This window comes from Spermophilus citellus (assembly GCF_964194105.1).
Source record: "Spermophilus citellus genome assembly, chromosome: 6".
Classification (NCBI taxonomy): Eukaryota; Metazoa; Chordata; class Mammalia; order Rodentia; family Sciuridae; genus Spermophilus; species Spermophilus citellus.
The window spans coordinates 83,071,775-83,079,539 of NC_138187.1; the positions used below are offsets into that span (position 1 = coordinate 83,071,775).

General features: G+C 38.4%; 1 pseudogene across 1 annotated transcript; it reads left to right on the forward strand.

The window, feature by feature from the left end:
* The first annotated feature begins 2,626 nt into the window (after positions 1–2,626).
* Positions 2,627–4,079, forward strand: LOC308651263 (myelin protein zero-like protein 1; annotated as a pseudogene). The gene is made up of 3 exons: positions 2,627–2,759; positions 2,868–3,200; positions 3,737–4,079. The product of its transcript is annotated as a myelin protein zero-like protein 1 (transcript).
* Positions 4,080–7,765: the final 3,686 nt, after the last annotated feature.

The window sequence follows — 7,765 nt, forward strand, 5'->3', positions numbered from 1 at the left end:
AGCAATCACAAAGGGTGCATCCCATACATTCTGCTGTATACAATACAACAGCCATACTTATAAGAAGAACCCTACTCTTGTAAGACCTAAAGAGAAAGTGAGATCATCAAGCTCTGACGCAATACACTCTGTATCAAAGTACACTCATCATCACCAAAGAACTAGCAGTGAAAGTATACGACAAAACACACAAGGAATATTTTGAATAATTCACAACAATCTGCTATCCCAGAAAACTTCACCAAGAGGAAGCTGTGATCTCAAAAGGCCCATTCAATCCATTCCAACATACACAAATTTCAACACAGTAATACAAGAATGAAAAAAACAAGATAACATGATACCTACTCAGGTTTATAATTCACCAGCATCTGACTCCAAAGACATTGAAGTGGATGAAATATCAGATGAAGAATTTAAAAGACTGGTTATAAAAATGATTAATTAATTTCAAGAAAACAACATCACTTTAGTATGGCAGTTCAGGATTTAAACAAGAAATTCAATAGAGAGATAAAAACATTGAAAAAGAACCAAACAGAAATCTTGAAAATGAAGAGCTTAATAAATCAAATAAAAATTAGTTGAAAGTTTTTCCAATAGAGCAGACCATGAGAAGATAGCAGCTCAAAGCTGGAAAACAAAGTGGCCAGCCTGGAATAGTAACACTGTATTAAAGAAAAGAAAATAAGTAATCATGATCAGAATATACAGAACTCTTACAATTAAAAGACCAAATTTAAGAATAATTGGAATTGAAGAGGGTTGTCATATGCCTTCTAATGGTATGAATAACCTCTTTATGGAAACAGTAATATTTTCCAAATTTTAGCAATGAGATGGACGTGCACACACACACAGGATGCATTCAAAACTCCAAAGCGACAAGATCAAAAAGATCCTCTCCACAACATGTTATCATTATACAGAATTATAAAAATGATTAATGAAATACAAGAGAAACAGAAACATAACTGAGTGATTTAAAGATTTCAGTATAGGCTATTGATGAGAAGTTGAATAGGGAGAGAGAAATTATGAAAAAAAAAACACAAGCAGGTTCAAACAGAATTTTAAAAACCTTAAGAGAAAAACAAAATATTAGAGATAAGCCAATCACTATTACTTTGGATTTATGAGTAGAAATTCTAAAATCAAGAAGGGCTTGATAGTATGTGTTCCAAGCTATGAAAAAATAATTGTCAATCAAGATTGCTCATATCCATCAAAGCTATTCTTAAACTTGGAAGAAGAAATAAAAACCTTCCAAGATAAGCAGAAACTAGGAGGAGGAGGAGGAGGAGGAGGAGGAGGAGGAGGGGGAGGAGACGACAACGATGTCTACAGTATCTAAAACCTCCAATGTTCATGAACAGGCAGAATTAATACTGTTAAAATTATCATATTACCAAAAATGATCTTAAGATTTAACATAATCCCTATCAAAATACCAGATATTCTACACAGAGTTAGATTTTTTTATAAGTCCTAAAATTCATATGGAAGAATAAAAGACACAGAATAGCCCAGCAATTCCAAGCCAACAAAAAAGCAATGCAGGGTCTGGGAATGTGGCTCAGGCGGTGGCGCACTCGTCTGGCATGCGTGCGGCCCGGGTTCGATCCTCAGCACCACATACCAACAAAGATGTTGCGTCTGCCGAGAACTAAGAAATAAATATTAAAAATTCTCTCTCTCTCTCTCTCTCTCTCTCTCTCTCTCTCACTCTCTCTTTAAAAAAAAAAAAGCAATGCAGGAGGCATCACAATACTGGATTTCAAAATATACTACAGAACTATAGTAACAAAAACTGCATGGTTGTAGCATAAAAACATAAAGACAGATCAAGGGTTAAGAGTAGAAGTCCCAGAGACAAATCACAAAGATACAATCATCTGATCCTTGACAAAGACACTAAAAACATATGTTGAAGAAGAGCCAATCTTTTAAACATATTGCTGAGAACACTGTATACCCACAGGTAGAATAATGAAAGTAGACCTCTATCTCTCATCCTGCACTAAAGTCAACTCAAAATGGATTAAAGACAACCTAGGAATTAGACCAGAAACTTTGTAATTGCAAGGAGAAAATGTAGGGTCAACATTCCAAAATATAGGTAGATGTTGGCAATGACTTCCTCAGTAAGATTCCTAAAGCTCAGGAAATAAAACCAGGAATTAATAAACGATCAGACATAAAAAAAAAAATCTTCTACGCAGAAAAGGAAACAAGAGTAGGAAGAGGGAGTACCTATAGAATAGAAGAAAATCTTTCCTAGCTACTACTCTGACATAGAATTAATATCCACAATACATAAAGAGCTCGAAAAAAATGCCTCCAAAAAAACAGGTAACCCAATCAACATATAGGCACATGAACTACAGACACTTTTCAAAAGAAGAAATACAAATGGCTAACAAATATATGAAAAAAACATTTTCAACAACTATCATTTAGGAAAATGCAACTCAAAACTACCATGAGGGCTGGGGTTATGGCTTAGAGGAGAGTGCTTGCCTAGCATGCGTGAGGCACTGGGTTCGATCCTCAGCACCACATAAAAGTAAAATAAAGATATTGTGTCTACCTATAACTAAAAAATAAATATTAAAAAAAAACTACCATGAGATTTCATCACACTCCTGTTAAAATGATGGCCATCAAGAATACAAACAAGGTAGAGGTACAGAGTAGCAGCAGTGAGACGGCTGTAGTGGTGAGCTGGTCCAGTGCCCATAGGGGCAGCTGCAGCAGTGGCAGGACCATAGCAGTGCCAGCAGGAGCTGGCACAGGAATAACAACTTCAGGCCACAGGCCCTGGCCATAGTTACTGCTGACACTGATACTTGTGCTATCAAATGCAGGAGTGTCAGCTTTGGCAGCATACATACCAAAAGAAATCTTTGTGTCGAACAGGACACAAGGGAAGCTGATGTGCAATTTCAAGACTGCTAACACCAGCATCGGGTTGATCTTTATCTCCTGAAGTTTCCAGCCCAAGGGGGCCTAAACTACTGTGTTGTTTTTCTGCTACTCCCAAGGTGAATTGTACCTTGGGAACTATCCACCATTTAAGGGCTGGAGACCTCCATAAGAAAAGTGTGTCAATCAACATAGAAAGTATACAGTTTATACACAATGGCACCTATACCTGTGATGTCAAGAACACTCCCTTCGGTTGGCACATTAGGCTTTATGTGTTGAGAGCCACAGCCAAAGGGGCCCCAGCAAACTTCCAGCTGCCAGCAAACTTCCAGCTGCCGGCTGATGATTGGCTCACAGTGGCCCCAGCAACATCTAGCTGATTGGCTCCTCTGCAGTGACTGCCAGCTGATGATTGGCTCACAGCGGCCCAGCAACATCTAGTTGATTGGCTCCTCTGCAGTGATGTTCATTGGGCTGTTTCCCTGCCCTTCAGACTGCCAGCTGATGATTGGCTCACAGCGGCCCCAGCAACATCTAGCTGATTGGCTCCTCCATGGAGCTGCTCATTGGGGGACTTCTTTGGCTCCACCCACACGACCCAGCCAATCAGCCTCAAGAGCAGGAGGATTGTGGGAGGTGGTGAGGTTTGTGTGGGGGTGAGAGGCTTGTGGGAAGCTGGTGGTGGCAGTTGGGCTCTGAGGGTTTTTTCCTGAGGAGCTGTTTTGTTTGGCGTTTGTAGTTCTAAAAATAAAGTTAGTTTCTTTTGACAAGTGGCTCCTGAATTGTGCCCAGCCAGACTGCGGCATTTATGGTTGAAAAAGACAGTCTGTACTTTTTCCAGTCTGGGTTGTGGTGGATATAGTTACTGCTGTGGTCATAAGTCTAACTCTGCTGGTCAGCATGATCCTGGAAGTTCTTTATAGAAGGAAAAACTCCTGAATGGGATTACACTGGCTGCCGCACATCTGTCACCAGTTAAGCAGGCTCCAGGAAAGTCCCTCTCCAACACAGAGGGTCTAATAAAGAGTCTGACTTCTAGATCTCATCAGGGTCCACTCATATATGCACAGTTAGACCACTCCAGAGGCAAACACAGTGACAAGATGAACACATCAGAGTCTGTGGTGGACCTGAACATCCCGAAAAATTAAGACCCAGAACATATCCTAAGCAAGAAACAAATCCAAAATGAACTCTTGTACACAAAATATAGCCCTAGCCATGTATGGCCTTGGGGACTCTGGCAAGGACAAGCACCTGAGTAAGCACAGAACGAGGAAAAGATGTGAATGAAGATATGTATTTATCTTCCTGTTGTGAAGCCAGTGTTGCATGAAGGGAAGATGGTATGATTCTACTTAAGTATAAATTGTCTTGCTGTTTTTGTACATTATTTCAGGGCCATTTACATTTGGGAGATTTCAAAAACATTCCTATCACCATCATTTAAATATGGTAGCTTTATGGAGACAGTAGGAGACCTTCTAGTGTTTCCAGTAGCTATGGCCTTTAAATCCAAGGACTCAACTGGTCTTAACATTCATTTGTAGTTGGAGGATGAAAATCCTCTGATGGAAGCACAACCAGGGGTCCTGTCTAGTGTTTCGTTGTGGTTTTTAGACAATATCTGTTAGTTACGTCACTTTGAGACAGTTTGAAAAGTTTGTGTTTAAGCTTTTCTAAAATATGGGTCAAAGTTTATGTGTTTTGTGGACTCACTTTAATGTCACACCCTTTATATCATATCAGTTTGTGGATTCATATCAGCAAAAGATAGCGCCAAAGGTCCTCTAGGTACCATGGAGATGATTAAAGTAGAAAGGCCAGGTTTTGCTCCAGGAGTGCACCTTTGGAGGCAAAAGTTACATTCTTTGCTGAGGTCCTTCCTTCTTGAGTCAGAGTGGTAATAACACAAACCAGAGAGGAGCTGCCTCCCTTCCCAGTAGGGGGAAATGGAACAGGCCTCCCTGGATTGCATTCCCCAATGTTCCAGATCTCTGCACAGGATGGCTTTTCTCTGAAAGCTTCAGGCATGTTACAAGAAGAGCAGCATCTGGGAGACAGACCTGGCTTTCCAAATAGCTTCTCTGCTGCCTCAAATACACTTGAGGTTCAAGGGGTCAAGATTTTTATGAATCAAGTAGGGCTAGTATTGCTACTTCCAGATTCTCTTCTCTGTTCCTGTTTGGTTATTTTACTTGTTATGTTTTGGTTTTTCTTGTTTCCCTCATTACTTAGAATTTCTAAACAATGACATGAGGAAAAATCAAGTTAATTTGTTTTCTCCCCAAAGTTCATTTTCCTCTATTAACCACTCTGACTTCATCTCAAATATGAGAATCTGAGTTTTCATGTTTTATTGTGAATGGCAAGCATGATAATGATAATTAAACAGTTATGTATATTGTCGAGAGAGAGAGAGAGAGAGAGAGAAAATACAAATATATACAAATTAATAGGCTGGGTGCTGTCCCACATATCTGTAATCCCAGTGACTCAGTAGGCTGAGGCAGGAAAACTGCAAGTTTAAGGCCAGTCTCAGCAACTTGGTAAGACCCTGTCTCAAAATATAAAAATTTAAAAAATGACTGGAGGTGTGGTTCAGTGGTACAGTGTTCCTAAGTTCAATTCCCAATACCATAGAGAGAGAAAAAAAATGCTGGAGCAGATTGAGGGAAAAGGAACATTTTTACAGTATTTTTGGGGCTGTAAATTAGTACAATCACTATGGAAATAAATATGAAGTTTCCTCAAAAGACTAGGAATAGAACCACCATATATTCCAGCTATATCATGACTTTAGTATAACCAGAGTTACCCTAAAGAATCAAAGTCATTATACTATAGTGATTCATGCATACCCATGTTTATATAAGCAGAATTCACAATAGCCAAATTATGGACTGTTGATGGATATATGGATAAAGAAAATGTATATATACACAATGGAATTTTATTCAGCCATAAAGAAGAATGAAATTGTGTCACTGAAGAAAAATGGTTGGAACTTGATAGTATTATGTTAAATGAAATAAGACTCAGAAAGTCAAGGGTCATAAGTTTTTTTCTCATACATAAAGGTAGAGAGAAAAAAGGAAAGAAAAATGTTGGAAGGGGATCTCTTGAAAATAAAAAGAAAATTACTAGAAAAGAGGAAGGAAAACAGAAGGAGGCAGTAGAGGAGGGCAGAGGGGTTCTAGGGAATGATATTAACCAAATTATATTATTATATTGTGTGCATGTACACATATGTACCAACAAATTCCACTATTATGTACAATATAATGAACTAATTAAAATAAATAATAAAGTAAATAAAAACCCCTACAAATTTGTAGGTTATCGCCAGCATGCATTTCATTGCCTTCAAATCCCTACCTCACAAAGGTACTAAGTTTCCAATCTTCATTAGAGACACACACACACTCCACAGTGCATTTCTCATGAATCGTCATATTGCAGCTAAACTTCTTGGATTCCATATTTTTTATTCCTTTATTTTTATCAGCGAGGACTGTTCTAGTTTTACATAATGTGAATTCAACCTAAATGGTTTAAAAACAAAACAGAAATATGTATAAAGAATTTACTGGGCTGCAGGGCTGGGGATGTGGCTCAAGCGGTAGTGTGCTGGTCTGGCATGCGTGCGGCCCAGGTTCGATCCTCAGCACCACATACCAACAAAGATGTTGTGTCCGCCGAGAACTAAAAAATAAATATTAAAAAACAAAAAAAAAACAAAAAAAAAGAATTTACTGCAGTGTGCAGTGGCACACACCTATAATCCCAGCAGCTCAAGAGGTTGAGGCAGGAAGATTGGGGGTTTAAAGCCAGCCTCAGCAAAAAATGAGGCACTATGCAACTCAGTGAGACTCTGTCTCTAAATAAAATACAAAATAGGGCTGGGGATATGGCTCAGTGGTCAAGTGCCCCTGAGTTTAATACCCAGTACAAAAAAAAATTTACTGGCTTGCTAAAAAGTCAAGAAAAACAGGTTCAGGAAGGGCTAGATCTAGGACTCAAAAACAAAACAAAACAAAACAAAACAAAATACACCTTCCCGAATTCAGTTTCTCTCTAGTTGTGGTTTCCTGCACAATAGATGATATTTTCAACCAGGTGTTCCCCTTTTAATGTAAAGGTGATTAGATGAAGCTGTATAGATAATGACCACCACAGAAAATAAGGTTCTTTTTTCCCACTGGTTCCCATAAAACCTCATGATTGCAGCCAGGTTTGTATGTTCCACAGCTGAATACATTAGAGTAGCCAGGATAATACAATATAGTAATTGAATAGGTATATATAACATGTGAGATGACCATCCTGGTTTTCTTGGGACTGTCCTGGTTTTGCCTGTGAAGTCCTGTTTCACAGTAAACCTCTCAGTCCCAGGTAAATCAAGATGGTTGTTCACCCCAGCTTACATGTGTACCAAAAGGATGGGGTTGTTTCCAAACTTCAGCAGGTGAGAATGGTTGTAACAGCAGGGAATGAAAGCTAAACAGGTGGAAAACATCAACATGTACATGTAAACTAGAGAAGTATGCTGATCAATACGGTGGCCACATGTGCCTGCTGACCACTTGAGACTGTAGTAATCTATAGTTTAGTTTGAATGTAGCTCTGAATTAAAATATGCAGTAAATGCAAAAAATACAATGGATTTCAAAAACTGTGAATGAAAAAAATGTAAAGCATCTTAATAATTGTTTTTATATTGAAATGATCATGTTTAAGATATATTGAGCTAAATATTAAAATTAAAAACTTTATTTTTAACTGATACAAAAACATAATTGTATGTTTTTATGGGGTACTACTGTGACTTTTTTGA